This window comes from Ambystoma mexicanum, chromosome 9 (assembly GCF_040938575.1).
Source record: "Ambystoma mexicanum isolate Mex_15411 chromosome 9, UKY_AmexF1_1, whole genome shotgun sequence".
NCBI lineage: Eukaryota > Metazoa > Chordata > Amphibia > Caudata > Ambystomatidae > Ambystoma > Ambystoma mexicanum.
Genome location: NC_090931.1, coordinates 1,289,050,906 through 1,289,067,923, shown reverse-complemented (window position 1 = coordinate 1,289,067,923; position 17,018 = coordinate 1,289,050,906). Strand labels below are relative to the sequence as shown.

General features: G+C 48.4%; 1 protein-coding gene across 2 annotated transcripts in view; it reads right to left on the bottom strand.

The window, feature by feature from the left end:
- The window catches only part of LMLN (leishmanolysin like peptidase), a 951,783-nt gene that overhangs the window by 712,157 nt on the left and 222,608 nt on the right, over positions 1-17,018 (bottom strand). The window lies entirely within an intron of this gene.

Below are 17,018 nucleotides of genomic sequence, written 5' to 3'. Positions count from 1 at the left end.
GGCTGTACCGGGTGGTAATGTCTCGGGGCCCTCGTTAACGGCCTGCGGTCCGTTACCACCCAGGTAACTCGTCATTATGGCTAGAGTAACTTTGTGGGAACCACACAGAAACTGTACTGTGTTTGTTAGAATCCTCCAGGAGTATAGCACAGTGATTGCAAACTATAAAAGACTAGTATGCTTGGTTTTTTGAGGTTGTTGTGGTGCCAACTTTGCTTAGACACATGCACCAAGTAGCTATTTATAATAGGAGAGTGTGTCGCAGTTGTGTGGGGCATAAAGGGGCAAAACCCCACCCCCTTAGTAGAACAGTGAAAAAATATTCTCCACACACGTGAACAAAATTGCACCACACTTGAATTAGGCAATTGATTGTTGGATTTATGTAGTTAAAGTCACTAGCATAAAATAACAAAAAGTGCCCTTTTAGGATGACAAGTGTTTCGACACATCAGTGTCCTTTTCAAATCAGGGCTGATAGCTAATTTCCAAATAGAAAGATGCCGTCTGAAATGATCATAAAATTCATGGGATAAATCAACCCTCAAAAGTTTGACTTTTGAAAAGGACACTATTGTGTCAAAACACGTGTCATCCTAAAAGGGCCCTTTGTTAATTTATGCTAGTGACTTTAACTACATAAATCCAACAATCAATTACCTAATATAAGTGTGGCGCAATTTTCTTCAAGTGTGTGGCGAATATTTTTTCTCTATAAAAGACTAGTACTTTATTCTAGGATTTTATTATCTTTCTGGCTTGATTTTGTTTTCGATGAAACTCTGCATTGTTTAATATAGTTACAAACCTCTTGTGTCGGATTCCTTCCTGGAGGCCACTTACGCATTGTTTCAATACACTACTGGGTACAAATGAAAGGTGTTGAACCTTATCGCTGCTGCCAGAATGTATGTGCATCCTCCAACCCTATAACAATAAATAAATACATGCTTCCCAAATACAAAGACATGTTTTTTTTAATCTTTAAATTATCTGGATGGGCCAAAGATAATTATTTTCAAAATATTTAGCTTGCCCAATATCTAGCTTTTGGAATTCTTCACTGATAAACAGCACCCAGGGAGGTCTCTGAATACTCTATGGATTGCAATGAAGATTAAGAAATGTACTATCCCGGTCCCCAAAGTCAGGATAGTTATTTTGGAAAAAGCCAGACAAAAGTGCTAAATTAAAAACAAAATTGCAAACAAACAGTACTGTTGTCCAAGTACAAATAATGTTTCTTGGATTTTTTCATGTAAACCGCAAAACAAAGGCTGTGAAAGTAGCCAATTCTACACACTGGAGTACATTTTGTTGGTTTCTAGCTTGTTCGAAGAAGAATTTGAGGTTCCATAGCACTCTAAATAACAGGTGTTAATTTTACCCAGTACAATGTGTTGGGGAGAGGTAGTATATCCCGCCCCCCTCTACCATTCCCTCAGTGGGTAGATGGTGTGTGAGCTAAGAGGGGAGACATCTCTGCCCCTTCCGTACATATTCGCATCACCCATCTTAGATACAAGTGTGTAGAAGTGTAACTAATGTGTGTAGATTGGACTCCATTTTGTGTTCTTCCAAACGCCATCTTTTTTTTAGGCCCATCAGCTCTCCCTCTCCCAGCGCAGCGCACAGCCAGCCCCCGCCACCTCCACCCCCTTGCCAGCTCTGCACAAGTCATGCTCTCACAGAAACTCAGCCCTTCATTGTTGCCATTAGCGAGTATCGAGCACTAACATTATGTGCTCATCGCAGAATGAGAGACCAAGCCTGCTCCAGGCCCAGTGCCCCATCCATCTCAGCTGACCGACTCATGCCCTTTCTACCCCCTCCCTGCCAAGCCATGGTCATCTGGCCGCATACCCCCTATTCGCTTTGAATGCATCTGCTCACCAGACTCTTCGGCTGGACCACCCTAAATTACCCACCATATATCAAATCCAGAGTGATCATATATTCTCTTCTAAAACTAACACCTATCCCCCATGCCTTTGAAATCGTGAGTCCCCAGGGACAATAAATCAGATCAAACCTTCTGATAAGGCACCTGTAAGAAAGAACCTTGTCCCATGCCCCCCCATAAAAGCATGGGTTAGAATTTACATATATTTGCCTATGTTTTATAAACGACCCCCTTTGATGCAATGGTTTATGCCAGCCATTATTCTTTGCATGCGAATTTCTGTTCAGTTTAGCCAGATAGCATTATGTCATCTCTGTGAAACTCGACCGACCTTCACCCTGCGACGATGAGCCCAGCTGACCACGTGCACTGTGACTTATGGAGACAGCAGCCAATGGAAACCAGGCATCCCCTATGGAGCTGGGATTAGTTCATGTGCTTAGCCAACTAAGTTTGTTACCTATACATGATGTAATCTATGATGCTTGCTGCCTTTTTAATGTGCTGCCTGTGTATCTGTTAGCAGAGCGCTCTCGGGCAGCAGAGTTCTTTGCTTGCATTCATTTACTTATATACATTTTGTTTCCCTTGCAATTACTCTCCTGGTCTCATCCGCTAGAGGGATGTGTACTTTATTCTATCTATTGGGACACGTGCATGCTAAGGTGCCAGTCTTCATTTGGTGACCCCTTTGTGCGTGATAGTCCTTGAGATACTTCCGTACCTGGAGCGAGATTCGGGGCTACCCGTGGAGGGCCATCGCCACACGGTGGGCAGAGTTCTACAAAAAGTGTACACTCCTGAGCAGGTTCTGTGTGTCCCAGCTTTGTGAATACCCAACTGCTGGCCGGAGCTGAGCAGGATCCTCCACGGGGAGGCCCCTTCGGGCTACACCACAAAAGGAGGCTCTTGGAAGAACACTGGCACGCGAGTACTAATTGCAAGGGAGAAAAATAAGGGAGGAGTGGGAGTATATGGTTGGGGGATGCAATAATAGGGGGAAAAGAACATGCATGGTTGGAGTGTGAGTGAATGAGATGTGTAGCTGAGAATTTTGTATTTTTCTTTTATGGCCATTGTTTTTTATAGGGAGAAATAAGTTGAAGAAAAGAGGAGATACGGGAACATAGCTCTGAAAAGGGGTAGAAGCCGTTGCCGGATTGCACTGTCCTGACCAGTGCATACATTAAAAGAGAAAAGAGAACAAAGTAGGAGCCTCATATAAGGAGTAGGCTCGATAGTAAACAGTAGTTGTTGTTTTAGGTCTTAATTTTCTCTAGTGTTTTTTTTCAGTATTGTGAGGAAGGCCCAGGAGGGGCACAGGTGATGTGAATGAAGGTGTGAAAGGGGGTTAGGGGATTGTTGGGTAAGGTTAAACTTGTGTTTTATGTTTTGTATTGTTGAAATATTTGTTGGTTGTGTTCTTTTAAAGTGTTCCATGGTTCATGTTATTTATGTGAAACAAAGAAAAAGTTCTAAAGAGGGGTGAGGTAAAAAACATACGTTCCCCTGTATTACCCTCTGAATAGAAGAGGTTAACAGAATGGAAAGAGAGAAGGAAGTATGTGCCCAAACATGGGGATGTACATCCCACTGTCCCATAATTGTAAAAACCTCCCCTTGTACCGAGAAGATAAAAAAATAAAATCACAACGAGTTGGTAGTGGAACTGAAGGGGGAGCGAACAACCTGCGTCTTGCCGGAAGAGGAGTCTTTTGATAAGGGAATACTTGATCATGTCGCCACCCATTTAATGGCTAAATACAAGGGGAAGAAGCTACAAAATAGGAGGCAAGTATTAGACTTGTGGAAAATGTTCAAAGAAGCACCCGCCGTACAGAGTAAGGACAAGGAAGTGGGTTGCGACTGGGGAAAGGGAAGATAAGGGAAAGGGTAAAAAAGAGAATAAAGAGCCCAAAAAACTATATCCGCTGCTCAGCGACCTGCAAAAGGGGTACGCAGACCCAGTGTATGTACCAGAGGGAAGTGCGCCAACTACTCCGGCAACTGCCCTGCCCCGCCCCTCCTTATGTCCAACTAACAACTACTCCTGCCCCCACAGGGCCGACAAATAGAGATCTAGAAATAGTACCAACATCCACTCAAGCAGAATTGGCCCGATTGGAAACATTATGGGAAGCACCTTTATCAGTGCCAGGGGGAGACCAACCGCCAGTACAACCCCCGGTGAAAAGATCTTCTCCATTACCAGAGGATTAGTGGAAATCTGTGGATTTTCTCTTTGGCATAGACAGCGCACCAATTAAAGCTGTGCGAGTGGAAAGAGAAGGGGAGACAGAAAGTGTACGTTACGATACTGTTGCTTCAGAGAGTGATGAAGAAATCTGGAGTGATTTTGACGAGGACGAAGGAGGGGTCGAGGGAGGGCTACCGCTACCACAAGTGCATTGGGCCACCCCACACGTCACAGAAGTAGCAGGTTGGGAGGGAAGTTTAAGGTCCCGCAGCCCCCTGCACTGCGGGACTGTCTATCTCTACAGCCCCCCTTCCCAGCGCTTGTCTGCACCTACCTTGCACTTGCCACCAGCTGGCCTTTATTATTTATCTTGTTATTATTCTACCCTTGTACTGCACTTTCGCCTCTCCCTTTCCCCTTGCACTTTTCCCTTCCCCTCTATTGTTGTCTGTCTTCCCTTTGATCCCCCCCTCCCTGCCTCGTCGCGCCTTGAAACACCTGTGTATAGGCGCGTTACAAATGCCATATCATATCATATCATATCATATCATAAGGAACAGGGTAGGGAGGATATCATTATCAAAAAAGAAAGCAGTGAAGGCAAGTAAGGAAAAGATAAGGTCGAAATTACAAATGCCATTTATCCATAAGGGAGCGGGAAGGCCCCATTATGTGCCTTGGGTACTAATGGACAAAACAAATCTCCTCAAGGCCCTCCCACCAGTCTCTGGGGGCGCGGGAAAATGGATCTATGTGTTTGAAAAGAACACGGCAGGGGTCCAATTAGCAATTGAAGATGTCAAAAGTCTCCTAGTAATGGCAGTAGGTGACCAGGCAGACGCAGTGTGGGTGAAAGTGGGGTTCCCAGGAGTATCCCTGGGGAATGACATGCATGATGGTGCATCCTTTAATAATATAAGAGCACAAGAGGACCTTCCCAGATACCCCCGATTTACACTCAATAATGCAATGCACTATGGGGGATGAAGAAGATGCTGCGCAGTTCATTCTTTGGGTGAAGGAGATGTGGCCGGCGAAGCCGGGCATGGCCTGGGACCAGTTCACCTACCTATTTTACTGCATTATCAAAAGAGGCCTCCCGAAGCAGGTACAGAAGGCTCTTGATAAAATAGCTGGGATAGAAGCCAAGGGTTGGCCAGTAATACAAAGCATCATAGTGCACCATTGCAGGAGGATCAAAGAAAGAGAAAAAGAAACAGCACAGAGGACGTTAGCAGAGGAAGCGAAGTTAGTACACAGCAAGTTAGCGAAGGTCGCGGCAAACACCCCCAGAACAGCAAGGGGAAGAAAGGGGGTGTCTGTAGCTATACAAGCTAGAATGGCTGCAGCATGGGCAGACGATGGACAGGAACAGTGGGGCGGAGAGGAACGTTACGCGGGACCCCAGTGACAAGGAAGGCCTGGCAGAGGAAGAGGTGGGTACAGAGGACAGCGGGGAGGAGGAGGATATGGCGGACAAGGACCAATGGGGGGGTGCTCCGGGACAGTGCTGGTCATGCAGGAGGTAGGGTCACTTTGCAAGGGAATGCCGGAGCAGACCTATGGGGAATTAACAGAACAACCAGCGATATTTTAAGAATACCTCACCCAACTAACAAGGGCAGTGCAACGCATTGCCAAACAAATAGTGCCACCCTTCACAAGGGAAAATGAGACAGATACAACAACTGCAGCACCTGATAGTCCCACCAAACCACTGTTGCCTGGCAAACTAGTATATGTTCACAGTTTTGTAAGAAGATGGAACTCAACCAGGTTCCATGGGCCGTAGGAGGTAATATACTGTTCCCCACTTTCAGTAAAAGTGAAAGGACTTAAGTACCAGGTGCACATGTCTGATGTAAGAAAAGCCCACGACAGTGTAGCAGTAGAAACGCCACAAGAAAATGAAAGAGGTGTCAGTGCAATGAACAGAAGCATTTAAAAGCACAAAGATAGCAGCACGAGAAATAATGCTTAAGATACCTCAGGAAAAAATTGTCCATGTAAAATTAAAATGACAATGTTATGTGAAATTGTCTCCTTTCTTCTTCTTGTCCCTTTTCCATGTCTTTTATATATATATATTTTTTTAACTATATTTTTATTGACATAGTACATACAAGGTGGGGTACAACGGCAGTCCCCACCAACCATACAATAGGCTTACAGACAAGGATGTCAACGTTTTTTATCTTTAAATCCCATTCCCCCACCCCTCATCCCCCCTCCCCCCAACTTTGCAACATACCAAGTTTTGAGGTTTTTGCAGGTTATAGAAGCTGCAGAGAGAACTTTCGAACATCATTGTATGCATTTGTTATACAATATGACATCGTGGGAACAGCGCGGTTTAGAGCAAAATGAGGGACAGTCTCCAGTTCTAGGGCCGGTGTTGGGGTAAGCCCAGAGGATACATAATAAGACATATCTTTACAGTCGCATAGAGACACATTCGTCGTGGAGGAGAACTGCTGTCCATTCCTGTGTGAAATCCGAGACTTTATCATTTTTCACTGCCGTAAGTTTTTCATACGTAAATATGACCCTTAATTTACAAAGCCATTCCTCCTTGGTTGGTGCTAAGGCACTTTTCCATTTTTGGGCCAATGCTAGCCTCCCCGCCCTCAGCATGGCCCCGATGACCCTCGGGAATGCACTCTGTTCCGTTTCCGGCATGGGAGTACCCAGGAGGATTTCTAAGGGGAGTAGCGATGGACTGAATCCCTCTATATCCTTAATCCAGCTAAGAAGCTCCGACCAGTACACCTGAATAACCGGGCATCCCCACCACATATGGAACCATGTGCCTCTTTGGTGACATAACCTAGGACAGTAGGGGGATACTTCTGCGAACATTTTGGAGAGTGTGGCTGGGGGGCGATGCCAGGAGTGGAGAATCTTGAAGCTGTGCTCCATGGCTGCGGTGTACAAAGTACCGGTAAATATAGTTTTGAAAATTGCCCTCCATGTGTGGTCATCCAACGTCATGCCCAGCCTTTCTTCCCATATTCGTTTGAAGGGTTGCCTACCCTCCAAATTAGCCGTTATCAAGGTACTATAGAACTGGGACAGAGAGACACTTTTAGCTATTACTTCTTCAAAGGGGGTGAGGGGACGGTTTAGGCTGTCAGCCCACCGAGGGTGAGTCAGGATTCCCTTCAAACGCAAATACTCAAAGATCGATGGTGGTTTGTCACCCAGTGCTTCGGTCAATTGTTCGTAATCTATGAAGCCCTCCTCGCGGGAGAGTTGGGAAACTCTCTCCAAACCCATATCTGACCAAGCTTGAGTGTCGCGGAAGCCTCTGGTGTCTAGGTTGATAGGGGGACCCCATAACGATGTTAAAGGGGACGGCCAGGATGACAACATTTTGTTATCTTTATTCGGTTTCCAGACTGCCCATAAGACTGCTAGTGTGGGGTGTTCTCTAAGATGGGAGGGGATGGTTTTAGGGGAGGCCCATAGTAGATCTCTAACTTTTTTTGGGTGGGTATGGATATCTTCTATGTATGTCCAATATGTCCTCATATCCTCTCGCATGTGCTCCATCATCACCCGGAGCTGAGCTGCTTTATAACATAGTCTGAAGTCGGGAAGGGTGAATCCACCGTGAGACTTCGGCAGGGTCAAGGTGGAAAATTTGACTCTTGCTCTCCTCCCGTCCCATATAAACTGGAGGACTCGGGCATGTAAAACCTCGAAGAAGGATTCAGGAATGACCACAGGGAGGGCTGCAAAGAGATACAGTAGGCGAGGTAAGATATTCATTTTAACCGTCACCATGCGGCCAAACCAGGATAGTGTAAGAGGCGCCCAGCGTTTGAGATCGCTGCTAATTTTGGCCAAAATCTCCGGGAAGTTACACTGATATAGTAGCGAAAGGTTCCTAGGAACGCAGGTGCCCAGATACCTAGTGGACACTCTTTCTATTCTCACTCCCAAGAATTCCGAGCGATCCCCAATGTCTTTGTCCCCGGGACCCATTGGCATAATACTAGACTTGGAGGCGTTTATCTTAAGCCCTGAGAAGGCCCCATAGAAATTTATAAGATCGAATAATCTAGGTAGTGAGACCTGGAGGTTGGTTAGGTACCCCAAGATATCGTCGGCAAATAGAGAGAGTTTAAAATCGCAGTCGCCACAGCGTATCCCTGTAATTTCACGGTCCGCTCTGATCGCTATGGCCAGGGGCTCCATTGCCAGAGCGTATAGAAGGGGGGAAAGGGGACAGCCTTGCCGGGTTCCTCTAGATAGAGCCAGGCGTTCCGACGTGCCGCCATTGACCAAGACTCTTGCCGTGGGGGTATTATATTGTGTCGAGACCCATCTACAAAAATTCTCCCCGAGGCCCATTTTCTGGAGAACTTTGCCCATATAAGGCCACTCGACTCGGTCGAAGGCCTTTTCAGAATCTAAAGCTAGCAAGTAGCCCTCTATCCCCTGCCTCGAGGCCTCATGCATGAGGCCTAGGGTCTTCCGTATGTTATCGGAACCCTGGCGTCCCGGGATGAACCCTACCTGATCTCGGTGTATTGGTGAGGGGAGGAGTTTCGCCAGAAGTTTGGCCAGGATCTTGACATCCACGTTAAGAAGGGAAATGGGGCGATATGATTGACACTGGGAAGGGTCCTTCCCCTCTTTGGGGATTACTACTATCAGTGCTGACATCATCGAGGGTGGGAGGGTGCCCTGATCAAGTGCCGAGTTGAACATTTTGGCCATAAACGGGGCTAGCGTTGACCGGTAGGTCTTATAGAACTTGACTGTGAACCCATCGTCGCCTGGGGCTGTTCCACTCTTCAGGGAGGATATGGTATCTATTATCTCCTCTGGAGATACGGGGAGATCCAGTATGTCTGCTTTTTCGGGTGAGAGGCCAGGAATCGGGAGGGAGTCCAAAAAGTTATCGATCTCGGTTCCGTCCCCTGCGTATTCCGAGCTGTACAAGCGTTCATAATAGTGCCGAAAGTGTTCAGCTATTTTATTATCTCTTACAGTTGGCTCCCCTCCCGGTGGCCGGATGGAGTTAACCCTCCTACTATTTCTGAGCTCCCGGAGCCTCCAAGCTAGTATTTTATCTGCCTTTTCCCCTTTTTCCATGTACTTCTTTTTCAGGAAGGACAGCTTTTTTTCTGTTTGTCCCACCTGGAGGTCTGCCAGGCTTGCGCGCAACCTTTGGAGTTCCTCCCACTTTCCGGGGGAACATTTGTGTTTTTAGTTTCCCACCCGGTTGGATAGCCTCTATCTTTTTCCTCAACAATTCCTCCTCCTGGCCCCTCTCCCTCTTTTTTCTTGAACCTATCTCGATGAGAATGCCTCTAATGGTCGCCTTGAATGCCTCCCAGACACCCATAACTCCGACCTCCCCCTTGTCGTTGATAGAGAAGTATTCGGTGATAGCTGTAAGGAGGGATTGCCGCACCTCTTTGTCGTGCAGAAGGAGGTCGTTACACCTCCGTAAGGACACAGGTGGCGGGGCCGGGGGCACACCCATTTTTATTCTAACCATGTCGTGGTCTGTCCAGGGAACCACCTCTACCCCTGATTCCGTGACCTCGCCCCGGAGCGTGGCGTCAACCAAGATATAATCAATACAGGAGAAAGTAGCATGGGGTTTCGAGAAAAATGTGAAGTCGGGGTCTCGATCTTTTTCTGTGTGGTGTGTGTCGCTCAAGCCCAGATCATCGTTAACTGATTGAAATGCCTCGGCCAGTTTTTTTTGGAGGCGTTGATTAGGGCATGGGTTGGGCAAGCTCCTGTCTCTATCAGGGCAAAGAACCATATTAAAGTCCCCCCCGTCCAGTAAAGTACCCTCAGAAAATGCTACAATTTTCTCTCTCATCCCCATCCAGAAGCCATCTTGCGCCTCATTCGAAGCATAAATACAGACCAGGGTGAACAGCCGACCCCTCACCTCCCCTTTAACCATGATATATCGTCCTTCCGGGTCTGACCTCTGGGCTTTGAGAACGAAGTGAGCCCCGGGGGAAACCAATAGGGCCACTCCCCGTTTCTTGGCCTGGAAGGACGCTGCATAGACTTGTTCAATAGCTTTAGCTCTCAGCTTTGGTTCCTTGTCCCTAACCCAATGTGTTTCTTGTACAAATAAGAATTGGAGCCGGAGCCTTGTGAATTCCCTCACCAGCAACAACCTTTTGGTGGGAGAGTTGAGTCCCCGCACATTTAACGAACCCACTGTCAAATATTGCAAGGAATCATCCATCATAGCGATGGTAAGAGCTTATGTCTCCCTTCTCGGGACGACTAATTCCAGTGCTCCCGCAGTACTTCCACCCCCCGCTATAGTCAAATAACAAACCTACAGTTACAAAACAGACCAGAAAACTTGGCTTGGCCCCACTAAAATCCTCTCAAACAAACCCCAACCCTTCCCTCCCCCCTCTCGCCTCCCCCTGAACCCCTGGCAGACCAGCAGCTTCATCCTGTCGCTGAGCCAGGCCACCATTGTCTCCCTCCTCCGGGCTCTTAAACTCTTCAACAACCACTACTTGAGCCCCCCCCCCTATCATGTTTAGATTACAAATGATTACAGTGCTTCCCCCAATGGCATGGAAATCAAACTAGACCGTGAAGCTTCCTGGGGTTCCTCAGGTGTCAGGTTGCCCAGGGGATGTCAGAGCCACTCTTCTGAACTTCCTGTGGCCTCGGACTTTACGTCTCTCCTGAGAAGCCTTAATTCTCCCGGGTCCAACGGGCTCTCTTCCACGCTCTTGGTCTTCCCCTTCCATGTTTGGTTCTCCGAGAAGTTCACCCGACACCCTGCGAATGTCATCCTCCGTGACCAGGGCATATTTGTACCCTTCCAGTTCAAAGGGAAGCGAAAAAGGGTATCCCCACCTGTATCGGACCCCCTTGGTTTGGAGCATTTTCGTCAGCGGGGAACACAGATGACGTCTTGCCAGGGTGAAGGCGTACAGATCCTGGTACACCGAAATCCGGGCCCCCTCCCAGTCCACCGGGCCCCTCTTACATGCCAGTTCCAGTATTTTGTTCTTCTCCGCGAAGTAGTGGAAACGCACGAGAATGGACCTGGGGCCTCTGTTGACCGCTCCCGCCCTGTGAGCTCTATCAATAGTGGGTTCATTCGTGTTCGCCCCCTCAAAGAGTGATCCCACCACTGCGTTCACAGCTTTGATTATGTCCATTTGCGTTTCACCTTCCCGCTCCGGGAACCCCAAAAAGCGAAGATTACAGCATTGTTCCCTATTTTCTAAGTCATCCAGCTTTAGGGAGCATTTCTCTTCTCTCCTCTCGAGTTCCGATAGGCGCATGTCGAATTGCGTCTCGAATATGTCATTCGAGGCTGTGTTTTCAAGCGCTTGGACCCTGTCGTCTATATTGTCCACTTTTTTATCCAGGGTATCCAGCCGTAGCGTTATGTCTGCTCTGAAGCCTCTTATTTCCTCCAGGAGGGCAGCCATACCTTTGGTGACTGTGCTAGTGTCAGACATGTCCAGGTGTGCCGGGGCCGCCCTCTCCGGGTGGGTTGGTGAGCCTGAGGGCTTGCGTCGAAATCTCTGCAGGGATTCCTTCCAGTTCATAGGCCCCCCCTGACCATCTCCAGGGGATCTTCTCCTGAATGCCCCAGGCCCAGTGGGCAGTACCGCCGGGTCACCAGACTACGCCCAGGGAGGGCAGCGGGGGGTCTTCCCTGTATACGGCCTTGGCGTTGTACTCACTGTTGGGGCGGGAGGTTGCTCAAGCCGAATCTCCAAGGCGCAGCCGATATGGGCCTATCACTCCCCGTCCCAGCTTTGAATCAGGTCGCCTCTGCACAAGCGGTCTTTGTGGTCACTGTTTTGGGGTCATACAATAAGTGCTGTAGTTAGCCCGGGGGAGTACCCCTTTGTCCCTGATGCTGGTTGTTGGTTGTTGATTTGGGGCGCCCTCGTCCGTGGGGGCCACAGAGCTCTCGTCGTGCGTCTCCCAAGCTGTGTGGGATCCAGGGAAGGCCCGCTGGGGGAGGGGTTGTCGTGGGCACCCCTGCAAGGGGGGAGCACCCGCTCTCTCGCTCCGCCGGTGGGGGCCTCTGCTTTTGGGGGTCCCCGATGAAGTTTGGCCCCGCGGGTGTCAAGGGGGCTGAGGATCTTGAGGGGGCAGGCCGTGCCTCCTGTGTGCGCTCCTGCGCCAGCTCCACAGTCCAGCGGTGCACGCGGGGGAAGCTCGATCCGCCAGGCCCAGCACGCAGCCCCCGAACTAAGTCCCAGGAGGGGGGGGAACAGCCCGGAGCACTGCGTGGTCTCGTCCGGGTTCAGATGGACTCGTAAGCTCCCACAGCGAGGTCCAGGGAGGAGGGGGGGCGCTCTTCCGCGCCGTCCGGCGGTGTTGTGGGCCTCACGTAGGCCGCGGCTCGCGGGGGCCGCGGTGCCGGGGAAGGCGGGCTCACTCTCCCTCCCGGTTCAGAGCCGTTATCTGCTCAAGGCCTTATGTGGCCCCGCGGGATCCGCCACAGAGAGGTTCGGTGTGGAAGGGGCAGCTCCCGTGGGCCCTACCCGAAGCCGCGGAGCTCCGTTACTTCCTGCGGAGCCGCGGCGCGGGGGGAGGTGGAGCTCCTTCTCCCTCCTTTTTGCAAGGGCCCAAACTTGGCGGAATCTCCACGCCGGAAGATCGGAGTTGGGGTCCACGGGGGCTCCGCTGGTTTAGCGATCTGTGGGGGGGTCGACACTGCACTCCTGGGGGTCTGGGGGGGGGGCTCAGGTCCCACTTACGGTGCCCTTTGGAGGAGACCAGTGCGGATGCGTCAGTGCATCTCGGCGCCCCCTGGTGGTCCCCTTTTATATTTTTTACGTTTCATTAAGCCCCGGCCGCGCTTTTGTTTCAATTATTTCTATAGGTGCCACAATGGTGGAAAATATGCCTTTGACAAGTGAAATGTCTCAGATAGCTAGCAATAGGAGTAGAATAAGTGTGACAAGAGCCTACAGCTATGACTGTGGACTATTTTGTAGCTATAGTATTCAGCATTGTAAAGTTAGGATTCATGATTTTCTGGGAAGTATCTTTTTATGGGAGATAAAAGACAAGGGGAGAAGGGTACAACTAATACAAGGGGAACACCTTTTATGGGATGGCATGAAACTAATGTGGGCTAACAGATAACACAATGCTCCCAAATATTACTAGAAACACAACAAAAGCAACCTCAGAAACAGAAAGTAACATGTTTAATGAAAGTATGAATGTATTTTATGAGAATAATGTCCTAGAACAAATGCCTACTGTTGTGTCATTACAACCTACCTCACAACCAACAAGTATAACTACCTCATCGCTTGCCCAATTTATGCTATGTTCCCCACAGTTACTCCAAGTGACCTTTCAAGTAGTCCTTATTGGCAACAAAGCACTGACCCCAGTGGAAATGTAAAAACCGAAATATTTCCAATGTACCACCCCCTATCGTTTAATGCACGAAAGACATTATGTACTTTGGATAGATTGTGTAAAAGGTCTCTAGGATGGAGAGACACTTTTCAGTGAAATAGTAAAAACAGAAGACGAACAAAGCAATTTAAATTTGATGCATATAATGGGTTGGGGCTAGACAAAATAGAGGACCTCCGCCATCCAGGGCAGTCGAACAAATGGTACTCCGACAGGAGTACCACTGGGCGACAAGCAACAAATGGTAGCTGTTATGTATGCTCACTGTCAAGCGTCAGAGACGCCCAAGGTTTTAGTGCCTCAAGAAACTCCTATTGTGGAAGCACAATGTCCGATTCATCTTGCACTATGTAGGATAAAGGGCACTTTCCAGGCACACACAATAAATATGAAGCTCCTTCCATCTGATGAGAATATGTTAAAAAAAGAACTCTGCCTGCAAAATGTTTCAGAGAACCTTTCCTGGCAATAGAAGAAACAAGATTTGCAGAAAAGAAATGGCAGCAGTCAACATTCATGTGCAAAGCAGAAGAATGGGTGGCTTGTCAGACAATTGACTGCAATGGATGGACACGTGCACACAGACCTGGACTGATCATGTCACTAAACTAACGTGGGTCACCACTCTGGAAAAGCCAATACAAATCCACCATGAACAGAAATATGAACTTTGCTTCCGTGCAGAAGGAGATGTACCCATGGGTTCTAACACGCATTGCAACAGAACTCTCATCATTGCTGACTCGAAAAAAAGGAACTGCGGCTTTAATGGACCAATATTGGGTATGTGGCAAATGGGCATATTTGCACGTCGCGCCTTCTTGGAAGGGCGACTGTTCTGGCAACGCTACATTACGCACTGCTGGTAGTCCCCGAGGAACATATAGCAGAGGAAAGGGTGCAGCATGAACTGTCACAAACACCCCAACCAGTAGAAGAAATATCACCCCTTGTGAACATGCTGTCAGAAGATAAACTACAAGAGCAGATATCGCAAGAGAAGAGAGCATCCAACAATATCTCTAAAGACCCTTCCGACCTCCTGGCGCAGATTCCTGCTGGGTACAAATTATTCAACTCTGCTGAAACATTCTTTGCAACACTGATCCTCAGTATCCAGGCCTGCGCAAATGCTAAATGGCTCCAGATAGTGTGCTGGGAACTCATGCAGCTGGCAAACGACACCGAAGAGGGGTTCAATGTCATCAAGGTAGAACTAAGAGCACCAAGGTTAATGACAATGCAGAATAGGTATGTGCTTGACCTACTCACAGCAACGGAAGGCAGTGTTTGCCGAAAAATCGGGAGAGCCTGTTGCACGTTCATACCTTCATTTGATGCTGAAAATGAGACACTTTCCCATTTCATAAAAGAGGTGTATGAGCCAGTAGTAAGGATGAAAAAAGAAGGTGGCGTGCAACCAACCGCCTGGTTTACCTCAGCATTCGAAGGAGTACCATCTTGGCTTGGGACTGTGATGAAGATGCTGGTCCCCATCATCATTTTCTTCTTGCTGATCTTATGTGTGTGCCAGCTAGGGATCAGGTGTTGTGCCAAAACAATTCATAATAGTGCAATGATGGCGATTATTGGCAGCCAGAAAAGGACTGATAGGGGCCTCACGACACTAGGGACACACAAATACAAACTGGTGAGAGCAATGAGCCCACATTTCCCATGGTGGCTATATATAACACTGGGGACATAGTGGACAACCTTCATCATACTGCCATAAAGCAGCCACAAGATCTGGCGAATCACAGGGAGGTGTGGGTGGATATAGATGGGGATGGGGATTGTATATACATGTCATGTACTCCTGAAGAGAATGCTCATCATGGGGGGAAGTCTAAGGAGCATGTGCAGAGCATGGATGCCAATAAAGGGTACCCCCATCCTGGGATGAGGCGGTAAGAGTGGCAGAGGAACATAGATATGATGGAACAAACTATTTGTTACATTAGAAGTAACGAAAGGGGGGGAATGTTGGGGGAGAGGTGGTATATCCCACCCCCCTGAACCATTCCCTCAGTAGGTAGATGGGGTGTGAGCTAAGGCGGCGGCATCTCCGCCCCTTCCGTACATATTTGCATCACCCATCTTAGATACATGTGTGTAGAAGTGTAACTAATGTGTGTAGATTGGACTCCATTTTGTGTTCTTCCAAACACCATCTTTTTTTAGGCCCATTGCCACTCTGTTATGTTATGTTAAATTACATTGCATTTGTATAGCGCCTTATGTACCATTGGTATGATCTCAAGGAGCTGGTAGATTGAATGCCCTCGGGAACTGTAGTTCAAGTCAGTAGAGAGAGAGAGAGAGAGAGAGAGAGAGAGAGAGAGAGAGAGAGTCGTAGGTGCGTGTGTGCACCGGATATGTGTGCAGCAGGTGTAGCACTCGTATGATAGCTGCTTCATAGCGGTAGGTGTGGTGGTTGGGAGATCAGGAGTATGTGTTTCTTCTGGCAGGATGATACCGAACTGATTCTGGCTGGGCTAGGCCTGAGGAGAACGCCTAGGCTGGCAGGAGTGCAGCCAGCTGTGTTTAGTTAGGATGATGTGAGTATGAGAACAGCTATACCGAATGTGTCATTAGTATCGCTGTGTTCTAGTTGAGTGGTGGTGTATAGAAGAGAGTAAGCGTGGTGATGTGACATGGTGGTTTTCAGTAGGTGCTTGAGATCGAGCGCACAGCTAAAACATTTATTCTGTTTTATTCACTCAGTCTGTTCAATCGGTTGTCTGTTCAACTTCATCCGTCCGCGCCATCCGTAGTGATTACTCCATGAATTCCATGCACTCCAGCCGTTCCATTCAACTCCAACCATTCTATGCAACTCCAATCATTCTTGCACAATGTTCATTCCATGCCCTCCATCTGTTCCATGCATTCTATCCATCGCATGTACTCCCTCAGTCCTATGCACTCCATCTGTTCAATCAGTTCCATGCATTCCTTCTGATCCATGCACTTCGTCCGGTCCATGTATTCCATCCATTCCACCCACTTTTTCCGTTCCACCCACTTGTTCCGTTCCATCAGCGTCATCCTTCCCGCACACTTCATCCTTCCCGCACACTTTCCGCACAGCTGAAATGTCAGCTCTCCCTCTCCCAGCGCAGAGCCAGCCCCCGCCACCTCCACCCCCTTGCCAGCTCTGCACAAGTCATGTTCTCACAGAAACTCAGCCCTTCATTGTTGCCTTTAGCGAGTATCGAGCACTGACATTATGTGCTCATTGCAGAATGAGAGACCAAGGCCTGCTCCAGACCCAGTGCCCCATCCATCTCTGTTGACCGACTCATGCCCTTTCTACCCCCTCCCTGCCAAGCCATGGTCCACTGGCCCCATGCCCCATATTCCCTTTGTATGCATCTGCTCATCAGACCCTTCCCCTGGACCACCCTAAATTGCTCACCATATATCAAATCCAGGGCGATCATATATTATCTTCTAAAACGAACACCTATCCCCCATTCGTTTGAAATCGTGAGGCCCCAGGGACAA